The sequence below is a fragment of the Lithobates pipiens genome, unplaced genomic scaffold, assembly GCF_037356315.1.
Source record: "Lithobates pipiens isolate NorthernLeopardFrog02 unplaced genomic scaffold, aLitPip1_a1.2 Scaffold_22, whole genome shotgun sequence".
In the NCBI taxonomy this organism is placed as follows: domain Eukaryota; kingdom Metazoa; phylum Chordata; class Amphibia; order Anura; family Ranidae; genus Lithobates; species Lithobates pipiens.
The window spans coordinates 317,667,098-317,690,853 of record NW_027507784.1 but is presented as its reverse complement, the minus strand read 5'-3'; the positions used below and the strand labels follow the sequence as shown (position 1 = coordinate 317,690,853).

At 44.0% G+C, this 23,756-nt stretch overlaps 1 protein-coding gene across 1 annotated transcript in view; it reads left to right on the top strand.

Annotated features, from left to right (window-relative positions):
• PRPSAP2 (phosphoribosyl pyrophosphate synthetase associated protein 2) overlaps positions 1–23,756 on the top strand; it is a 122,296-nt gene that overhangs the window by 21,468 nt on the left and 77,072 nt on the right. The window lies entirely within an intron of this gene.

The following is a 23,756-nucleotide window of genomic DNA, read 5'->3' as shown; positions in this document are numbered from 1 at the left end:
TGCCCCCTATCTTTGGTGTCATTGGGAGGAATTGTGCCCCCTATCTTTGGTGTCATTGGGAGGAATTGTGCCCCCTATCTTTGGTGTCATTGGGAGGAATTGTGCCCCCTGTCTTTGGTGTCATTGGGAGGAATTGTGCCCCCCATCTTTGGTGTGACTGGGAGGTATTGTGGCCCCCATCTTTGGTGTGATTGGGAGGAATTCTGCCCCCCATCTTTGGTGTCATTGGGAGGAATTGTTCCCCCCATCTTTGGTGGCAGTGGGGGGGAATTTGTTGGTATCGGTGAATGAAGAGTCCCCAAAGGGCCAGATGAACGCAAGCAAAAGGCTGCATCTGGCCCCCGGCCTGAGTTTGGAGACCACTGTTTATGACAGTTGTGGCCTTTTTGCATGTTTGTGCTGATAATATCGGCATAGATGTATTTAAAGGTAGGGGGCTACCCAAAACTGATCTTTAGGTTTGTGTCTGCAAGAAAATCTTAGAGCTTTCACAAGAATTGAGGAAAAGTCTTCTAATGGGAATATCTTCCAGCCTTCCAGTGTAATACAGGAATAAATAGTGCTGCGGCATGCACACTTTGAAGGCAGGCCAATGGGGCAGTACAGCACTGGGCAGGACTATGCAGTGGAGATTGCTGGAATAGGGAGCTAGGTAAGTAGAGAAAATTGCATGATGATGAACAGTACACGTTCACTTAAATTACTTTAGCTATTAACACATATAGGATTGTAGAAACTTTGAGGCCTCATGCACACGGAGCGTTTAAAAATGCTGTTTTTAGTGGTGTCTAACTTTTTTTTTTCCTGCCGTTAAGCACCCTTTTTTAACGGGGAAAAAAAGCTTGACGCATGTAAACGCACTTTAACGCTAGGCACGTTAAGCGCCTGATCGTTAATTAATTAGTGGCCAAAACATATTATTTCTCTGATCAGTTAATTTAATGCCCAAGCACATGATGCATCTAAACTCGTTTACAAACATCAATCTTTTTTTTTTTTTTTTCCTGACAAAACGCTGCTGCCAGGAGGAATGGCATTTCAGAGAGCTGTGCAATCTATGTGCATGAGGCCTAATTCAGATCTGTTCTCTCCTCCTCATTCAGATTAAGTGTCCCAGAAAGTTTAATGCAGAAAAGACAGTATGCATTAAAAATCCTGCCTGATCGCAATTTAGTTCCACTTTAAAAACACTGTAGATGTAAATGGAGGTAATGCCTTGAAGACATGTGTCTTAAATGTGGACTTTGTCCTTTCTGGAATAAGTCCGCCCCCCCCCCCCCACCATGGAAAATGTGTCCGTGATCCTGGGATCAAGGTGAGTGGTAATACATTAACCTGACAGGTAGCTTATCACTGCACATCAGCTTCTCCCTTTTTTTACCAGTTCCCACCTTGTACAGGTACACAGGATGCAATGGTGATTGCTTTATTATGTTGGCCATACACATAGCAATCTTCAGGTAATTTTGTAGGAAGGAAAAAAAATAATTAGCTTGGCGTTGGGCTTTAATTTGATTATTTTCCAAACGTCGGTTATTTATATAGCTTGATATCGATAACCACATTAATAGAGTTCTTGTATTTAAATAGGGCTTTTTTATGCAGGGTTCACCTTTAAAGCCAGCCCCAGCATCAGCACATACCATCTCTTCACTCACCTGCCGCTCTGTTCACCAGCCAAGAGAGAGAAGAGAGACCTCTGTTTAAGCTTTGTGTTCACTTACCAGGAGAGAGGAGAAAAAGCTCTGTGTAAGCTCCAAGTTCACCTACAGATAAAGAGAATGCCCTGTGTAAGCGCCACGTTCAGCCACCAGTAGACAAGGGTAAACCCTGCATACACTTCATGTTCATCCACCAAGAGAGAGAGACTTGTGTATACTCCAAGTTCAGGAAGAGGGAAGAGAAAGCCCTGTGTAAGCTCTCCACTGGGAGTGAGATGAATAAGCTCTTTGTTGGCTCCAAATTCAGCTAGCAGGAGAGAGAAATGCACCTTGTGTATGCTCTAGGTTCAACAACTGTGAGAGAGAGTAGACAACTTCTTGAGTAAGCTCCATGTTCACCCACTGGAAGAGAGGAGAGAACGCCTTGTGTAAGCTCTGGGTTCATCCACTGGGAGTAAAAGGACTCCTTGTGTAAGCTTCCAGTTCAGCTACCAAGAGCCTCTTTGGCTCCAAATTCAGCTAGCGGGAGAGAGAAAAGTGCCTTGTGTAAGCTCTAGGCTCACCCACTGAGAGAGAAGAGCGTTCGAACACCTTGTATAAGCTCCAGGTTCACCCACTGGGAGAGAGGAGCGAACGTCTTGTGTAAGCTCCAGGTTCATCCACTGGGAGAGAGAAGCGAACGTCTTGTGTAAGCTCCAGGTTCATCCACTGGGAGAGAGGAGCGAACGTCTTGTGTAAGCTCCAGGTTCATCCACTGGGAGAGAGGAGCGAACGTCTTGTGTAAGCTCCAGGTTCATCCACTGGGAGAGAGGAGCGAACGTCTTGTGTAAGCTCCAGGTACACACACTGGGAGAGAGAAAAGAACACTAGGGCTGAAACAACTAATCGATTAATCGGCAACTAATCGATTATGAAATTAATCGATTACTATTTTCATAATCGATTAATCGGCCAGTAACATAATGGGGTTAAAAAAAACTAAAATGAGCCCTTTATAGTACAAAAAGAGCAAATAATCGCTACTGTAAATATTACTTTCACAGTTCTACGGTAAAAAAATGAAAAGTAGTGATATTCTGCTTTTTTTTTTTTACTATAAAGGGCTAATTTTAGTCTTTTTAACCCCATTATGTTACTAAATGCCTTAGACCTGGTTCACATCTATATGTTTATTGGTGCTTTTTTCAGAACTGTACTACAGTTCATTTACATGGTTTCCTATGGGACACGTTCACATCTGTGCTTTTTTTCATCTGCTGCGTATTTGTAAAGTGTCAGGGACTTTTAAACACAAAACAGTGCTTCTTTGGTTCAATATACTTCAATGGAAAAGCTGCAGAAAAGCATGTAATGCGTTTTTTGAAGCAATTTGTGTTTTTTAATCTGCCCAAAAGAAAATGCAAAAATGCAAATTGCAGTAAAATCACGTGCATAGAAATAAAAAACGCACAACAAAAAGCACTGCAGAAACGGATCAAAAGCAAACTGCATAGGTGTGTACCGAGCCTTATGCTGGCCACATGGATCAATTGTCAGATGAGAATATTCAAAATTTTTGTACATTCGCTGAATGAAAGAATTTTGTTAGAAATTTTCATTTGTTTTTAACATTCTGTTTTTACAATTAATATAATTTCTGAATGAAAACCGAATACAGTGAAAATTCCTTTGACCAAGCAGTTTTCTATTATTTCCAAATTTTCCCATCAATGTGATTGAAAATGAACGTCAATCTGACCCACTTTTTTTTTTTTTTTTAAAGGTTATTAACCGATTAATCGAAACAATAATCGGCCAACTAATTGATTATGTAAATAATCGTTAGTTGCAGCCCTAAAGAACACCATGTGTAAGCTCCAGTTTCATCCACTGGGAGAAAAAGAGAGAAGAATGCCCTGCTTAAAGCGAGAGTCCGCCATTTTTTATTTTTTTTTTAAAAGCCAGCAGCTACAAATACTGCAGCTGCTGACTTTTAAAATAATGACACTTACCCGCCCAGCGCGCCCGCGATGTCGGCACCCAAAGCCGATCTCTCGATCGTCTCTCGGGTGCTGCCGCCGCCATCTTGGGTATGGGAATCAGGAAGGGGAGCCTTTCGGCTTCATTTCCCAGTTCCCTACTGCGCGAGTCGCGCTGCGCAATAAGGATGGTCCCCGCTGTCTCTGGGATCCGTGTGTTTCCCAGCAGGCAGCGGGGGACCTTCGGAAAGGGGCGTAGATTCTGCGGAAAGGGGCATACCTTCTGCAGAATCTACGCCGGAAGTGGGTGCAGATACCTGTACTGTACAGGTACCTGCACCCCCCCTCACCCCTGAAAGGTGCCAATTGTGGCGCTGGAGGGGGGGAGGATTCCAATGAGCGGAAGGTCCACTTTAGGGTGGACCTCCGCTTTAAGCTCCAGGTTCACCTACTGGAATAAAGAAGATATCGCCTTATGTAAGCTCTAGGTTTACTCACTGGGGGAGAGAATACAATGCCTTGTGTAAGCTCCAGGTTCACCCACTGGGAGAGAATACAATGCCTTGTGTAAGCTCCAGGTTCACCCACTGGGAGAGAGGAGCGAATGCCTTGTGTAAGCTCCAGGTTCACACATGGGGAGAGAGGAGCAAACGCCTTGTGTAAGCTCCAGCTTCACCCAATGGGAGAGAGGAGTAAAATGCCTTATGTAAGCTCCAGGTTCATTCACTGGGAGAGAGGAGCGAATGCCTTGTGTAAGCTCCGGGTTCATCCACTGGGAGACACAAGTGAACAAGGTCAGCTACTGAGAAATAGAAAGCCCTGTGCAAGCTCCATGTTCACCCACCTGTAGCAAGATGAAAAAGCCCTGTGTAAGCTCCAAATTCAGCTACTAGGAGAGAGAATGCTCTGTCCAAGCTCAGCCAGTGAGAGGAAGAAGAGAGCCCTGTGCAAGCTCCTAGTCAGAGCTTACACAAGGCTGAGAACTGCTCCCCCGCCCTATGTGACGCAGCAGATGTACCAGCATGCGAGGGAGAGAAGTCAGCCACAGGATCCCTCATACCTCACCCTGTCTTTCTCCTTGCTTCCAGCAGTAGGTGAGCAAAGGGAAGGTGTGTATGTTCAGCTAACGTGAACCTGCATGGCCAAAGCACGCAGACCGGTTATTTGTGTTTTGTACTGGTGAGGTAACTTACCCAATGGCTGCTGTTACTTCTAACTGATCATAGCAGCAAATTATCTAACTCTGCATCTCTTACCATAGAACTTCCTGATTGCATTACTTGTTGCTATTGTATAATCAAAGTTTTTTTTAGCATAGGTTCCCAGCTCCGCCCTCCCCATTATAGCACTGATTAAGGGAGGTGGGAGGAGCTGGGATCTCAGGTGTTGTCCAATCCACTCTGCTGAAGATGTAAGTAGTATAAGTAGTAGTAGTAGTATTCGTTTTAGCTTCTCCTTTCATTTACCTCCTGAGCCTCTTCGAGAAGGACACCAGAAATAAAATGCATCTTCCGCCCGCTGGCAATCTCTTACAATCTCCTTGTAACAAGCCGTCCCCGAGAATCAGATTCACCATCGTGTCAGCTTTCCTATGGAGTCACTTACAAGACTCCGACTCTGCCAAGACGTTTGCAGTCTGTTCCCTGGCAGTGATAAGATGTATGTGTGTTTAGACGTTTGCTGGCCAATGGCCCAAACCTTCCGTTCTCTGCAGATTTTCCAAAACTTTGTAAAGAGGGACATGTCCTGGGATCTCACTGTATATTTAAGTAACATCCCCGAACACATCCCTCTCTACTAGATTACTGTATTTTAATAGAGTCAAATTTAACGTAACGTTCTCATTTTTTAAAGCTTAGCTGTCTTATCTAGTGATGTGAAATACCCACAATGCACTGACTAGCCAGACACTGATTTATTTATATATATATATACATATACATTTTACTTATTTTTTTCCGTTAATTTAGGCTTTGGGTCACTATGGAGAAACAGCACACCATCACATACCCACATAACATTATGACCACTGGTGAAGTGAATACCACTGATTATGCAGTGACAATGGCACCTGAAAGTGTGTGTGTGTGTGTGGGGGGGGGGGATACATTAGGCAGCAATTGAACATGTTGGCCCTGAAGTTAAAAGCAGAAAAAATAGGCAAACGTAATGATTTGAGAAACTTTGACAAGAGCCAAATTGTAATGGCTAGATGCCTGGGGACGGAGCAACCCCAAAATTTGAACCCTTGTGGGAAGCTCCGAGTCTGCAGTGGTCAGGATTTACTGGAAGTGGTCCAAGGAAGGAAAACCAGCAACAAGGTCATAGGCAGCCAAGGATTGTTGTAATGCAAGCGGGAAGTGCAGGCTGGCCTGTGTAGTCTGATCCAATAGAAGAGCTACTGCGGCTCAGACGGCTGAAAAAGTTCATGCTGGTTCTGATAGAAAGATGTCAGAACATACAGAGCATAGCAGATTGTTGTGTATGGGGCTGTGTAGCCTCAGAGCGGTCAGGGTGCCCATGCTGACCCCTGTCTACAGCCAAAAGTGCCTACAATGGGCACGTGAACATCAGAACTGGATCACAATGAAAGAAGGTGGTCTGGTCTGATGAAATCCAAGAATGGTTTCAGGAGCACAATGAGTTCAGGGTGTTGACTTAGCCTACAAATTCTCCAGATCTCAATCCAATAGAGCATCTGTTAGTGGTGGAAAAACAAGTCCAATCCATGGAGGCCCCACCTTGCAACTTAGGCTCGGTTCACACAAGGGCAACACATCTTTTGGAGGCGACTTGGACGCGACTTACAACACTACTTTAAGTCGCCCCAGGCCAGGCGACTTGCCGTGGCCAATCAGAGAATGAGCTCTCAGGGGGGAACTCCTTTTGAGAGCTGATAATTCTCTGAGAGTCGCCTCCGTATAGACGGAGATCCGACTTGTAGGCGACCTCCATGGGTAAATCAATGGGTACCAGTCGCCTACAAGTCGGATTGAAGTAGTACAGGAACCTTTTCTGAAGTCGGAGCGACTTCAGTAGTGTGCATTAAGACAGCTCTCATTCGCTTACATTGATTTCTACATGTTGTGCGACCTGAGGTGACTTGGGGCGACTTGAAGTCGGATCTGAGTCGCCCCTGTGTGAACCGGCACTTACAGGACTTATGGATCTGCTACTGATAGCTTGGAGCCGGATACCGCAGCATACCTTCAAAGGTCTAGTGGAGTCCATGCCTGCCTGGAAGGCAGGGTTGTTGTGGCAGCAAAAAGGGTCGGTCATGGTGGGTGGTCATAAAGTTATATCTTTGCTTGGGTGTTGCATATATTTTAGTACAGGTGTGGTTTAAATGACAGGCCTGTTTTACCCTGGATTCATGAAGTGTGTCTTAGTACAGGTATGCTTTAACCACTTGAAGACCAGGTCTTTTTCTGACATTTAGTTTTTTACAAGTAAAAATCTGTATTTTATTTATTTTTGTTATAAAATTACTTAAAACCCCAAACACTATTTTTTATTTTTTTTTTAGCAAAGACCATAGAGAATAAAATAGCGGCCGTTTCAATATTTTATGTCGCACTGTATTTGCGCAGCGGTCTTTCAAACAGTTTTTGGGGGGAAAAAATACACAAATGAATTAAAAAATACAAAAAATAAACAAAACGGTAAAGTAACCTCAATTTTTTTTACCCTTAAAAGCAAAAAAAAATACATTTTGACTTTTAAGAGAAAAAAAAAATCCTGTTTATCTGCCCGAGAACCAGAAGGTACATCGGAGGTTGCTCCAGTCCTCCAAGGGCATAGAGCCAAGTAGGGGCTATCTTGCCCTTCCTCAACTTCCTGCCTGGGCATCGGCCGCACCAAATCTGTTCCGGGCTTACCGATGGCTCTGGGAAGCAGCGGGAGGGGGCACTTCTCCCGCTACCTATAAAAGTGATCTTGCGGCGAATATGCCACTGGGATCCCTTCTATCGGAAAGCCGGCCGCCTAACGAAAAAAAAGATACAGGGGTTAAGGCAGCTAGCAACTAACAATGTATGTTTACAGTTAGGTGGTTGGCTTTAAAGGACTAGTCCATTTTAAAACTCAACTTCAGTCTTTCTCGGTTGTGCTGTACTCTTGGACTGTATTGTATAGTCTGATCTCATTGCACACTGAGCTTCTCATGGTGTGCAAATACAGTCTGGTTTGAAACTCCCATCCTCCAGACTGACATCAACCCATCAAGACTAGGTTTGTCCCGATACCACTTTTTTTTCAAGTATTTGCCGATTTCGATTACCGATACTTTTTATGCTAATACGCAGCACTGATGATGAGTGGACTGTGTCAGTAGACTGTGTCAGTAGTTTATTTTTTTACAATGCTTTTTCTTCTTTCTTTTTTTTTTTATGGGGAGGGGAGTGGACAGTGTTATGTGTTATGGGAGTGTGTGTGTTTTTTTTTTTTTTTTTTTTTTTTTTTTTTTTATTATTATTATTTTTACAATTTTTTACTTTTTCAGTTTTTATTACAATCCCTTTTTTTTTTTTTTTAATTAGCCCTGACATCTCCCTTTTTGAGACAGGGAAAGGGACTGAGGACAGAGATTCCCCTGTCCCTTTCTCTGTAGCCTCAGCTGCACTGAAGATGAATGGCCAGGAGACACAGGCTCCTCTCCATTCATAATTATAAACACTGTTTACAATGCTCAGTGACAGTTATGGACAGTCAGTGATCACCAACTCTGTGCATTTGGAAAAAGGAAGGAGCCGGTAAAGTAAATATTTTACCGGCTCCTTCCTCCGGTCTCCATCCTGACCGTTTGAGCAGGGAGGGGGACTGAAGCAGGATACGGGGGTACGGGGGACAGTCAGGGGTAGTTGGTGCGGCGCTGGGGAGGAGTTACAATCTCTGATTTCCCTGTATAGATTTAAATCAGCTGAAAGCCGCAGGATGGAGAGGAGGAGAAGCGTCTGTCAACTGATTTTTATATATATTAAAGGGTGATTCTGTGGACTCTGGTGTAAGGGGGTTTCTGCTCACCAAAGCCCCCACTTACATCAGAGTTCCCAGCATCCCCCCCTTACATCAAAGTCAATAGAGCACTCCTTACATCTGAGTTCCCCTTACCTTAGTGTACTCGCTTGGAGGGAGTAGGGAGATGTCAGTCACAGTGAATGGGGATTTCACTCACCTAAGGATGGAGGCTCAGGGATCAGCACCTTTCAACCACAATGTTATCTGCCAGCTGCTGGGCTTTTTATTTCATAGTTACATAGTCAGGTTGAAAAAAGACACGCGTTCATCCAGGTCAACCATAAAAATAAAATATATATATAATCCCATTTACCCAATCCTATACCCACCGTTTCCCACCCACACATCCCTTTTCTGAGGCACACCCCGTGTGAACGCCTATCTTGGGAAGCCACATTCCGTTCTAAATAATGGTGTCCAGGTTTAGGGTGGTCTGAATCCCAGACACATGATTCAAAACCCAGACTGTCCAGGTGAATCCCGGACAGGTGGCCACCCTATATGTATAGCACTCTGTCTGCCTCCCCCCTCCTACCAACCATAATCTGCTTGTTTTTACATAGAGAAGCACAGAGACTTGGTGATGACATCACTGGGTCTAAAATAAAGTGTGTAGATAAAATGGAAAGGTGAGGAGGAGGGAAGGCAAGCACTAAGCAGATCACATTCATATATAACCTGTCCATCTGCTAGTGAGGGAGGAGGAGAGGAAAGGGTGTTCTACGCTGACTTCCGTTCTGAGAGCTGAGCTTCTAACCGCTATTTAAGCTCCATATGCTGCATCGTTATAACTGGAAAATATGACCCTAGTAACTTTCACACAAAGCACTCAGTGGTTGCCGGTGTGAGCTGACAGCCATCGGTCACATGATCAGAATGCAGAGTACAGGAGGGCGGGCGTCACTATCCCAGATATCTGTTTAATGTCAACACTTGCCTCCAGCCTAGAGAATAACCCAACTGGCGGCAATGAAATGTATTGAGAACATGCCTGCTCTGTTTACATCTGTCAACATTCCTATCTGTATAAACAGAAGCAGGCGGGGCAGATCGGGCGTTTTGTGTCCCACAATCCTTTGCACGCAGAGGGGTCTTTTTTGCGTTTACTTTTTTACACGGTGGCTTTGGGGCCTATTAGGACTGCATGGAGGGTCATACAAAAAGTGCAGCGCAATACACATTAAAATCCAGTCCAAATGATGAATAAATAAGTCCCAATGTTTCCAGATGGGGTCGCAAAGCCCAGAGTGCAACAAACACATCAATGTGGGAAAAGGATCCAATAACTGAGCATATGGGAAAATCCCTCCACCAATGAGTATCTTGCTCACTCACCTCAACAGCCTAACAGAAGGTGAACTGCGCATCCTCCCCCCCTACGGGGTAAAATTTGGAACCAGCGATGATCGAATACTCCATCAAATGCACATGTGGATGAAAAAAATGCTCTCTGCCATATAAACGTAGACTTTATTAAAATGTAGATATCATACTCACATGTAATACAATATAAAATGCTCAAAGAATAAAACAAAGCTTTGTGACACTTCCAACAAGCAGGGTGGCAGCAGGTGACGTCATCCAAAGGCGTAACTCCTCCCGCACTTGATCTGTCCAATGTGACTTAATCAGCAGGGGCCGTCTTCCAAAGGCATAACTCCTCCTCCCGCATGCATTCCGTCCAACGTGACTTTGTCAGCAAGGGCCGTCATCCAAAGGTGGAACTCCTGCACGCATTTCGTCCAACTAGACTTCATCAGCAGGGGATGGTGTGAAATCTTCACTCTTTGTAGTCTGCCGGCGTTCATTCCGCCTCCCTCCGCAATGGCGTGGCGTCTGCATGGATGGCAATGGCGTGGCGTCTGCATGGATGGCAATGGCGTGGCGTCTGCATGGATGGCAATGGCGTGGCGTCTGCATGGATGGCAATGGCGTGGCGGCGTCATGGATGGCAATGGCGTGGCGGCTGCATGGATGGCAATGGCGTGGCGGCTGCATGAAAGGCAATGGCGAGGCGGCTGCATGGATGGCAATGGTGAGGCTGCCGATGGGCATTGATCAGGCTGCATGGATGGCAATGGCAAGGCGGCTGCATGGATGGCAATGGCAAGGCGGCTGCAAGGATGGCAATGGCGAGGCGGCTGCATGGATGGCAATGGTGAGGCTGCCGATGGGCATTGATCAGGCTGCGTGGATGGCAATGGCGAGGTGGCTGCATGGATGGCAATGGTGAGGCTGCCGATGGGCATTGATCAGGCTGCATTGATGGCAATGGTGAGGCTGCACTGACCTTATTTTGCTTCAAAGTTCCTTATTTAAAATTTAAGTTTTTTTTCCTGAAACTTCCCTCTTAAAATGAATGTGCGTGTTTTATGCCGATAAATACGGTATGTTCGAACTTGATATTTAATATATTGCAGCTTACCATTCCCTAGATATGGTGGTTGCATTTGTTTTCTTTTTTCAGGCTATGTACATTGTCTGCATGTACAAAAAATCCTGTTGATCCTTCCAGTATTCCAGCATCCGTGTCACTTCCTGTCTGCTGAACTCCAACCTCAGACAGTGTTTCTCCACCACCTTCTGTGAACTACAAAGCAATGGCCTCTAGGTAATGGAGAGGGGCTGTTTGTGGTGCAAATCAGGAGCGCAGCCTTGGGTGACAACGCTGGTCCTCCATAGACATGGTGCATTGAGCGTTGTCACCCTGTGTTGTTGGCAGGATCACCAAGTAAAAGGGGGGCTGGGGAATGCAACAACCGTATCTAATGACTGGTTGGCTAATCTTTGTACTACTGAACAATAAAAAAAAAAGCTCAGTCGTCAAACCCTAGGTTGGGAAAAGCGATCTCGCAGCAACTTGAGCTCGCTCTCCTTGTTCAGTGCTTGCTTTGGATGTCTGTCCATTTGCATTTCACACGTGTTACGGCAGAACCAGCTTGTGGAATAATTTGCACCTCTCCTGCTAATTTCTTTGTCTTAACAGCTTGACGTTTGTAATATTTATTTAATAGCAGCTGGCGTTCTCACCTTCGCGGATTCTGATAAGATGGGGACTGGCTTCTGTGAACTGCGCAAAGAGAGAGCGTTCTTGTCAGCCTGCAGGATCGGTATATGAGTCAGATGCTGGAAATCGCTGGAAATCTTCCATAAGATGGGGTGGGCTGTCAACGACTACTATTTCAGCATGTCAGTTGCCTGGCTATTTATATTGACACTTCAATATACAAATCAGGAAAGTCAGAGCATAGAAAAGTGGACCTGAGCTCAAAAAGTCAAGATTTTCTGTTATAAGGAGCCTCTGGAAATGTTATTTGTGCCCAAGCAGTATCCTGAAAGGTTTAAGGCTGGCCATACATTATACAATTTTCTTTTAGATTTACCAAAACCATATAATATGAGGTCAAACCTAAACACTTTCAATGTGTATGCAGTCAGGCAGGCCCTTGCACTACATGGTTTAAGGTAAATCTAAAGAAAATTGAATAAGAAAATTGTATAGTGTATGGCCAGCCTAAATGTTGTCCTAAAAGCCTCCTGAAATGATAGTAGCGATCTTCCTGTACCTATGTACTCCTGTGCTTACAGCCTCATAGCTGTACAACTGAAGTATGAGACCACCTAAAGCTTGGTACACATGATGAGAATATCGGACACATGACCGTCCATTTTTTTTATTTTATTTTGCATGCTAATCTTCATATTGAAAATTAAGCGGTGACTAAAGTTAACGAAAATGCTCGTACAAAATTTCAGAAGTGACGTAATGTATCGTATTTGTATTGTATTTTCAGATAAATACTGTACTGATTAAACTAAAATCACATGATCAAAAATGTTCATGCTTGTCGCATCCAATAATATTGCATGAATTGTGGTTATCGGCTCTCGAAAACTGTGTACTAACGATCAGATTATTGTACGATCGCTTTGAAATCTGTATTTTGCATACAATTTTATGACCATTTGGGCCTTTAGGTAGTAGTCTTCTTGCCCCCCGGGGGTCAAATGTGGTCCTTTGCTTTGTTTTATCCAGCCCTTGGAGTCATTGCAACAGTTGGACATAGTTCCTCCCACTGACGACAATGATGGAGAGGCCATTCCTCCCACTGACGCCAATGACGGGGGGCATAGTTCCTCCCACTGATGCCACAGACGGGGGGCATAGTTCCTCCCACTGACGCCAATAACGGGGGGCATAGTTCCTCCCACTGACGCCAATGACGGGGGGCATAGTTCCTCCCACTGACGCCAATGACTGGGGGCTATTCCTCCCACTGACGCCAATGGCGGGGGGGCTATTCCTCCCACTGACGCCAATGACGGGGGGGGCTATTCCTCCCACTGACGCCAATGACGGGGGGGCTATTCCTCCCACTGACGCCAATGACGGGGGGGCTATTCCTCCCACTGACGCCAATGACGGGGGGGCTATTCCTCCCACTGACGCCAACGACGGGGGGCTATTCCTCCCACTGGCGCCAACGACGGCGGGCTATTCCTCCCACTGGCGCCAACGACGGGGGGCTATTCCTCCCACTGGCGCCAACGACGGGGGGCTATTCCTCCCACTGGCGCCAACGACGGGGGGCTATTCCTCCCACTGGCGCCAACGACGGGGGGCTATTCCTCCCACTGGCGCCAACGACGGGGGGCTATTCCTCCCACTGGCGCCAACGACGGGGGGCTATTCCTCCCACTGGCGCCAACGACGGGGGGGCTATTCCTCCCACTGGCGCCAACGACGGGGGGCTATTCCTCCCACTGGCGCCAACGACGGGGGCCTATTCCTCCCACTGGCGCCAACGACGGGGGCCTATTCCTCCCACTGGCTCCAACGACGGGGGCCTATTCCTCCCACTGGCGCCAACGACGGGGGCCTATTCCTCCCACTGGCGCCAACGACGGGGGGCTATTCCTCCCACTGGCGCCAACGACGGGGGGCTATTCCTCCCACTGGTGCAAACGATGGGACTGGGATACTGTTTATTCCCACTGACAACAGGACATTTTCTATTCCTGTTGGTCACAGTAAACAGGCCCTTTGTTTAGAAAGTTTGGAGACCCTGATCTAAGGCACTGTTGCCTCTGACTGCTAGTCTCACTAGATTTGAAGATGTCACTTCTGTGGTGCTCACTGTTCTCCTTGCTGAAGGGGAAGATGTACCTGAGGACATGCAGTTTAAGGATCTCCCTGCTTCTACTCCATCCATTCTTTGGATCAATGTTTCTTCATTGCCTGCTTTTTTGGGACACAGCTACCACAGTTCAGGTCCTCTTTAAAATTGGCAGCATAAAAAATTTACCTGCATAATCATTTTGAAATGAATACCGATTGCCAAAAAAGAGCAATAAAATTGGTAAAATACAGTAAAAAAATTGTTTCTTCTCCCACTTCCCTTAGTAAAAGATGACCACAACATATTTCGGAAGTCGTGGAACAATAGGGTGTAGATCCATCCAGGAGGCCTTTGTGAAGCCTCGTTTTTTTGTTTCCACTGAAAGCTAAAGCCGGCCATAAAATAAAAGATACAATGGACATGGGACTTTACATGAGGCAAATCACAATGGTAGACATGATTTATTGCATAATAACAAATTTCATACTTACAATAATTGAACATTATAAAATTCTGACCTTAAGATGAGGAGCTGATCCTTAAGATATAAACCATATGAATTAATAAATGTTCCCAATATTTGCGTACATTATGTTATTAGACGAAAATACATGATTACACAGCATATGGCGACCAAAAAAATTCTTGACCTTCTAAAACTCAACGCATTTCGTGGATTCCTGCCCAAAAAAATGAAGGAGCTGGGTAGGAATTATCTTCCAATGGGTGATTGAATCCATTCAAATGCAGTCACAGTTGGGGTATTCTGACGGACATGGTGCCAGCTGTCAGAACACAGTAGCTGCCAGTAGGAGATCCATCCATCCATCCATCCATGCTGTTGCTCGTTGATGGGAGGAGAATCTAATTTTAACTCCAATATAGAATATCCATCACAATCCCTATAGCCGAAAACCTTTTCAAGCGACCAGGTGGGGTAGTCGGCCTCTCTGCATTCCTCTTGCTGCCACTTGTCTCAAGTAAGTCTTTGGACTCAGGACACGCGCATGTTCTCAAGCAACCATCTTCTTGCAAGCAACGTTGTTGGACAACCACAGGGGGAGGCAGCTGCCCTAGTCGAACCTTTTTGTAGCTTGGCATACAAGCAAGTAGGAACATGGGGCAAAGTAATACATATAACTTTTCTCCCGGGGGGGGGGGATAAAATGTTAGAACACTAAATGAAAACAATTAAAGTCAGAGTTCCTCTTTTTAACCACTTGACCTCCATAAGATTTACCCCCCTGCGTTAATTTCACTGACGATTGCACGGTCGTGTGACACTGTACCCAAATGAAATATATGTCCCTTTTTTTCCCCCCACAAATAGAACCTTATTTTGGTAGTATTTGATTCCCCCCTGCGTTTGTTTGTTTTTGCGCTTATTTTAACCGCTTGCGACTGGCTCACGCCGATATACGGTGGCAGGAGGGCATGTACAGGCAGATTAACATATTTGTACATTGCCCTTTAAGGAGCGGTTTGCGGGCACGCGCGCCCGCCGCAACCTCCGTGAGTGTGATAGTGGACTCGATGTCCGCGTGGATACCTGTGATCGTCTCTCGGGGGGGGAACGGGGAAATGCTAATGTAAACAAGCATCTCCCCGTTCTGCCTACTGACACTGATCACCGCTCCCTGTAATCCACAGTTATGCCCCGTACACACGATCCGAAAATCGTACGGAAAATACCGCTTTCGAAGCGATCGTACGATAATCGGATCGTTAGTACAGAGCTTTCGAGAGCCGATTAGGACAGTACATCCGATATTATTCTATCGGACATGCACGGAAATTTTTTTTCGTACGATGCCAGATCGTACGATTTTCGTTTAATCAGTACAGCTATCGTTCGAAAATGCAATACAAATGCATTACAACACATGACATCACTTCCGAATTTTTTTTCTGTCGTGCGGGAATTTTCGTGACTTTAGTAAGCTCATCAGATTCGATCTGAGATTAGCATGCAATAAAAAACGGATGATCATTCGTCCGATAATCTCATCGTGTGTATGGGGCATAAGAATGGTTTACCTCCTCCCTGTAACTGCAAAGGAGCTGGTTCTGTTGAAAAACAACAGACTTGCTGGCTGGATCACCAGATGAAGAAAGAAAGCCTAAAAAGGAAAACAAATGCAGCCATCACATGTAAGAATTGGTAATTGATGGTGTTTAGAATGATAAACGGGGGTGGGGGGTTCTCCTTTTGAATTAGTACAGTAAAGAATATAAAATCCTATGGCAGCTGGCTGAATTAGTTGCCGGAGTCCTGTGACCCGTATCCTATAACATTGGGTTAGGGGCTTGTCTTGCTGGAATCCTCTGAAGGTTTGCTGACTCATGGAAGAGATGGGGGGGGGGGGGGTATTTTTCTGCAGCAGGGATCTGTCATTTCTGTGATCCTGAGATGACCGTGCGAGGGAGAAGAGAAGATCTCGCACTTCTGGGAAGTCGTTTCTTTTTTTATATCCTTGTGAAGTCACAGCAATATAATACAGTTAGATCTGCGCAGGCTATTTATAATCTTAGTACTGAGAGATGGGAGCACATGCTGGTGGTCAGTTCATGTGCGGCACATTAAAATCAATGCGCTGCCACTGAGAGGAGAACCGAAGGCAGATTTATCAGATCTTCATTTAATCCTTCTATGGATTCTTTTAGAAACCCTTTGAAGTTTAATCAGCTTATGTTTTTGCCTTCCCCTCTCATCGATGTGCTAATGACCCTTTTTAAATTAAACCTTTTAATTTTCATTACAAAGTTTATTTTAGACCCTGTGATGGCAGCTGGGATAAAAATCTTTTTTATTTTTTAAATAAGATTTTTTTTATTCAAATCAAATTTTTTATTTAACCACTTAAAGTGAAGGGCCAACCTAAAAAAAATAATAAAAAAAAACATTCTTAAAAAAATAATAATAATAATATATAATATATATATATATATATATATATATATATATATATATATATATATATATATATATTTTTTTTTTACTCACCAGAAACCCCTGTTGCTAGGCAATCTTCCTAATCTGTCTCTTCCTATTCCGCGGCGCTGTTCCTTCAATTCCTCTTCTTCCTCTGCGAGCTGCCCGTTGTCTTCTGGGACATGTGTTTGTCCTAGGAAACAACAGGCCCATTCACAAAGCGTTGCACGGCTCACGCATGTGCAGTGGGAAACGGACAGTGAAGCCACAAGGCTCCACTGCCTGTTTCCCTTAGCATGGCGGCGCAGACAGCCGATCTGATGGATGGATCTGCCTTGGGGCGGCCGACATCACAGGCTCGCTGAACAGGTAAGTGTCCTTATTAAAAGTCAGCAGCTACAGTGTTTGTAGCTGCTGACTGTTAAAAAAAAACGGCCAGAACGCCCCTTTAAGCCCCGGACCATTTGGCTGGCCAAAGACCAGAACACTTTTTGCGATTCGGCACTGCATCGCTTTAACTGACAATTGCGCGGTCGTGCGACGTGGCTCCCAAACAAAATCGACGACCTTTTTTCCCCACAAATAGAACTTTCTTTTGGTGGTATTTGATCACCCCTGCGGTTTTTATTTTTTGTGCTATAAACAATAAATTGCGACAATTTTGAAAAAAAAGCCATTTTTACTTTTTGCTATAATAAATATCCCTCAAAAAAAAAAAAAAAAAAAAAAAAATATATATATATATATATATATATATATATATATATATATATATATATATATATATATATATATATATATATATATATATATATATATATATATATATATATATATATATACATACATTTTTTTTTCCCCTCCATTTAGGCTGATACGTATTCTACATATTTTTGATTTTAAAAAAATCGCAATAAACATTTATTGATTGGTTTGCGCAAAAGTTATAGCGTCTACAAAATAGTGGATAGTTTATGGCATTTTTATTATAATTTTTTTTTTTTTACTAGTAATTAGTAACTAGATTTTTATCAAATTTTATTTTAATATTTTAATTTATTTTATTTTAATAAAATGCTTTTGGAGTAAAAAATAAATAAAAAAATAAAGATAGTTTTCTGTTTAACCACTTGCTTACTGGGCACAGTGGTTGTATTCCCTAATTTTTACCTACAGGTAAGCCTTACTATAGGCTGTACGGTTTAGGAGATATTCCCTGCATGCAGCTGCTGACGTCAGCGGTGCATGTGCTCTGAATGCCTGGCTGAAGGTCTGGCAGACGCCGCTGGACCTTGCCGGGAATAAGGCATAGACCTGGCTGCAATACGGGGACTTTGATCTAAGGTATTTGCATAGCAGCAGTGCCTCTCCCTGTTCGGGACCGATGTCCCTCTGTCAGAAGCCAGTGATTGGCCAATTACCATTCTTCTGTTTACATCACGTGATCAGCTGTCATTGGCTAACGGCTGATCACGTAGTAAGGGTCCGGGATCAGCCCCTTTCTCTAATCTGTGTTAAACGGAGTCTCATTGACTCGGTGATCACAGAGCGCGTCCTGCAGGCAGCTCATACATGGGAGGACGTCTATAGACGCCCTCCCTGCAACTAAGGCCCGCACTGTAGCCGTCATTCGGCTATAGCACGGGTGGGAGGTGGTTAAGATACATTAAATAATTTAGTTTATTCAGCATGAAATGGAGCTTGGCTATGAAGCATGAGGCTGTATATTCTGCAATATTTACATTTTTGGTAAACTCATTCAATCAATCCAAGCTCTGCCAGGTCAGATAACACGCACTGCATTGATGCATGCACACAATTTCAAAGTAACTAACCATGAGATAAAACAAAGTTCAGAAATATTCCTTTATCCCCTTGTTTTGCAAATCTATGTACACTACAAACTGTATGATTGAATCGGTTCTGATATCGCTGTTTTACTAACCTGACAGCTTATTATTCTAAATGGGGAAACCTTCATTTTGTTTGCAAATATTAAAGCATCTAACTACCAGCAAGAATAAGTCCTTACATTTAAAGAGCACCTGTCATTTCAGATCCTTTGTGGCAGCGCCTGTTAGCGGGCATCCACTCACCTGCTGCCGCCACGTCCCTCACCTTGTTGTGTCACTGCCGCATCACCAGCCGTCCCATTAAAGTGAATGGGACTGTTGGAGAGTGAACGGTGGGTCAGAGGAGGAGCTGCTCTGGGACAGAGATGACAGCTGCTCTTTAAAAATCGTGATTTAAATTAAATCAACCGGGTATTGGGTCTCTGTACTCCTCTATACAATGCAGGCAGATCGTGGCTGGTGGGAGAGGCCAGCAGAGTGCTGTACATAACTTCCTGAAAATATCACAGCCCCCGCCTCAGTACTCCTCTCAAGAGCCCTCATTCCTGATGCAAGCAGTGGGCTGGCTGTTGGGAGGAGTTATGCAAATATCAAAATGCCTTGATGAGTGGGTGTCTTTTTTACAATTTTTACAATTCCCATCATGTCTGTGAATGTCAGAGATTTACAATGCCTCATGGGATGTGTATTTTGCAAACAGCTGGAGGGCCATAGTTTGGAGATCCCTGATCTGGAGGATAGTTTTGCATACAGACCACACCTTCTTAGATCACACCCGCGTGGAGCTCAACCTCCATGATTGGAAGAACTGAATGAAAGGAGCAGGCCAGGAACAGTCAGGCTTGGGAGGAATGAAGTCAGGCTTGGGAGGAATGAAGTCAGGCTTGGGAGGAATGAAGTCAGGCTTGGGAGGAATGAAGTCAGGCTTGGGAGGAATCAATCATATCCGAAGCAGAGTAAGCTGAGTTTACTATGCTTCTGTTTGTAAATAAACATGAAGCCTCTCAGGACAGAGCACTTCCCATTCATTCAATGTCTAATGCAGCTGAGGCTGCAGAGAAAGACGTGTTTTGAGCTTTGGAGTGCACAACCTATGGCTGCATTCACAACTCAGCGTTTTCAGCTCATGAAACGCCCCCAAGAAAAACACCCAACAAGCAAAATCCTATTCATTTCAATGGCACCTGTTCACATCTGAGCATTTTCAGCTTGTAAAATGCCAGAAAAAACGTCTGAAAAATGCCCAACAAGTAAAATACCATTAATTTCAATGGCACCTGTTCATATCTGAGCATTTTGTCACCTGAAGCAAAACGCCTGAAAAACTCCCTAAGCTCAAAAACAAAAAAATATTATCTTTTTTGGGGCAGATTACAGGCGTTTTTCTGCCTTTTTACATTGGTGATATGAATAAAATCGCCTTCAAAAACGCAGTAAAAATCACAGTAAAAACGCATTACTTTGAAACGCTCAGGTGTGAATGCAGCCTTATGCTATGTGGATGATGCTGAACATCCTTCAGCCAGGAAATGAGGTCAGCTTTTAGTAGTACCCAAATCTATCTTTATATCCGCTCCCCCTTTATATCCACTCCCCCCTTATATCTATCTTTATATCCGCCCCCCCCCCCCTTTAAATCTACAGTGCCTTGCGAAAGTATTCGGCCCCCTTGAACTTTTCAACCTTTTGCTACATTTCAGGCTTCAAACATAAAGATATAACATTTTTATTTTTTGTGAAGAATCACCAACAAGTGGGACACAATTGTGAAGTAGAACGAAATCTATTGGATTTTTGAAACTTTTTTAACTAATAAAAAACTGAAAAGTGGGGCGTGCAAAATTATTCGGCCCCCTTGCGTTAATACTTTGTAGAGCCACCTTTTGCTGCGATTACAGCTGCAAGTCGCTTGGGGTATGTCTCTATCAGTTTTGCACATCGAGAGACTGAAATTCTTGCCCATTCTTCCTTGCAAAACAGCTCGAGCTCAGTGAGGTTGGATGGAGAGCGTTTGTGAACAGCAGTTTTCAGCTCTTTCCACAGATTCTCGATTGGATTCAGGTCTGGACTTTGACTTGGCCATTCTAACACCTGGATACGTTTATTTGTGAACCATTCCTTTGTAGATTTTGCTGTATGTTTGGGATCATTGTCTTGTTGGAAGATAAATCTCCCTCCCAGTTTCAGGTCTTTTGCAGACTCCAACAGGTTTTCATCCAGAATGGTCCTGTATTTGGCTGCATCCATCTTCCCCTCAATTTTAACCATCTTCCCTGTCCCTGCTGAAGAAAAGCAGGCCCAAACCATGATGCTGCCACCACCATGTGTGACAGTGGGGATGGTGTGTTGAGGGTGATGAGCTGTGTTGCTTTTACGCCAAACATATCATTTTGCATTGTGGGCAAAAAGTTTGATTTTGGTTTCATCTGACCAGAGCACCTTCTTCCACATGTTTGGTGTGTCTCCCAGGTGGCTTGTGGCAAACTTTAGACGAGACTTTTTATGGATATCTTTGAGAAATGGCTTTCTTCTTGCCACTCTTCCATAAAGGCCAGATTTGTGCAGTGTACGACTGATTGTTGTCCTATGGACAGACTCTCCCACCTCAGCTGTAGTTCTCTGCAGTTCATCCAGAGTGATCATGGGCCTCTTGGCTGCATCTCTGAGCTCCTTGTCTGAGCTGAAAGTTTAGAGGGACGGCCAGGTCTTGGTAGATTTGCAGTGGTCTGATACTCCTTCCATTTCAAAATGATCGCTTGCACAGTGCTCCTTGGGATGTTTAAAGCTTGGGAAATCGTTTTGTATCCAAATCCGGCTTTAAACTTCTCCACAACAGTATTACGGACCTGCCTGGTGTGTTCCTTGGTCTTCATGATGCTCTCTGCGCTTTCAACAGAACCCTGAGACTATCACAGAGCAGGTGCATTTATACAGAGACTTGATTACACACAGGTGGATTCTATTTATCACCATCAGTCATTTAGGACAACATTGGATCATTCAGAGATCCTCGCTGAACTTCTGGAGTGAGTTTGCTGCACTGAAAGTAAAGGGGCCGAATAATTTTGCACGCACCACTTTTCAGTTTTTTATTTGCTAAAAAAGTTTAAAATATCCAATAGATTTCGCTCCACTTCACAATTGTGTCCCACTTGTTGGTGATTCTTCACAAATAATTAAAATTTTATATCTTTATGTTTGAAGCCTGAAATGTGGCAAAAGGTTGAAAAGTTCAAGGGGGCCGAATACTTTCACAAGGCACTGTATCTTTATAGCCGCTCCCCCCCCCTTTATATCTCTTTATATCCGCCCTTTATATCCGCTCCCCCCCCTTTATATCAATCTTTATAGCCGCTCCCCTCCTTTATATCTATATTTATATCCGCCCCCCCCCCCCCATTATATCTATCTTTATAGCCGCTCCCCCCCTTTATATCTTTATAGCCTCTCCCCCCATTTATATCTATCTTTATATCTGGTCCCCCCTTTATATCTATCTTTATATCTGGTCCCTCCCTCTTTATATCTATCTTTATATCCGCTCCCCCCTTTACCGCAGGGTAAAAATGAAGAGTTTACTAAAGTGACAAAAATTCTTGTACGACACAATACAAACTTGGAAGTGATGTCATGTGTTGTATTTGTATTCTCAAACAACAACTGTACTGTACCACTTCAGCCCCGGAAGATTTGGCTGCTCAATGACCAGGCCATTGTTTGCAATTCGGCACTGCGTCGATTTAACTGACAATTGCGCGCCCGTGCGACGTTGCATCCAAACAAAATTGACATCCTTTTTTTCCCCTCAAATAGAGCTTTCTTTTGGTGGTCTTTGCTCACCTCTGTGGTTTTTATTTTTTGTGCTAGAAACAAAAAAAAAGGCAACAGTTTTGAAAAAACACCATTTTGTACTTTTTGTAATAATAAGTATCCCCATTTTTTATTATTTTTTTAAAAAGCAAATTTTTTCTCAGTTTAGGCCAATACGTATTCTTCTACCTATTTTTGGTAATAAAAATCGCAATAAGCGTATATTGATTGGTTTGTGTAAAAGTTATTGCGTCTACAAAATAGGTGATAGATTTATAGCATTTTTATTTATTTTTTTGTTTGTTTTACTAGTAATGGCGGCGATCATCGATTTTTATCGGGACTGTGACATTTATGGTGGACACATCGGACACTCTTGACACATTTTTGGGACTATTGGCATTTACACCGCGATCAGTGCTATAAAAATGCACTGATTACTGTAAAAATATCACTGGCAGGGAAGGGGGTCAACACTAGGGGGAGATCAAGGGGTTAATTGTGTTCCCTCATGTGCGTTCTAACTGAAGGGAGGAGGGGACTGACTAGGGGAGATGACAGATCGCTGTTCATACTTTGTATGAACACATGATCTGTCTCTTTTCCCCTCCAGAACTGGGATCCCCCAGGGATACCCCCAGAGATCCCGGTGTGTTACGAGTGATCACAGGAACCCGGCTGGGCACTCGTATCGGCTCTGGGGGCGAGCAGTGTGCGCACCCCTAGTGGCCACAGGCGAAGTGACATGACATAACGTTGTTTCGCCCAGCCGTGAGCAGCGGCTGGTCGGCAAGTGGTTCAATGAGGACGGTACGTTCTGGTATTGCAGAAGGAAAATGTTCATGCTTGTCCCATCGGATAATATCGGAATGAACTGTTGTGATCGGCTCTCGAAAGCTCTGTACTAACAATCAGATTACCGTACGATCGCTGTGACAGCGGTATTTTTTTTCTCTGATTTTCTGATCGTATGTACTGGCCATAAAAGTGTAAATGGCCACACTGCGAGCCAACGGGGCCCCAAATTATTCCACAGCACTGAGAAAGTTTGCTTACAGGAGGATGACCTCTAGATTGTGTTGCTGTTATTTTACTGTCCAATCACAGGCAGGGGCAGCTACTTGACCAAGTTGTACTGCTTCAGCTGCAGTGAGAAAAGTGCAGGCAGGGACCTGGTTGTACTGTCCAGCAGGGTGAGTAAATCTCTGATGAACAGAAGTACAAATCCTTTGTAAGGTAAAGCTGATCACATGTATTTTAATTGTGTATTTAGCACTTAGCTTACAGCTTAACTGTAGTAAGAGATTAAAGTTGCCTCTGTAGTCCTGGCTGTTAGTCTTTGATATTTGCCAAACGGTAATTGGCAGATACTAAATGATTGATTCTACATAGTTCTTTGTTTTGGG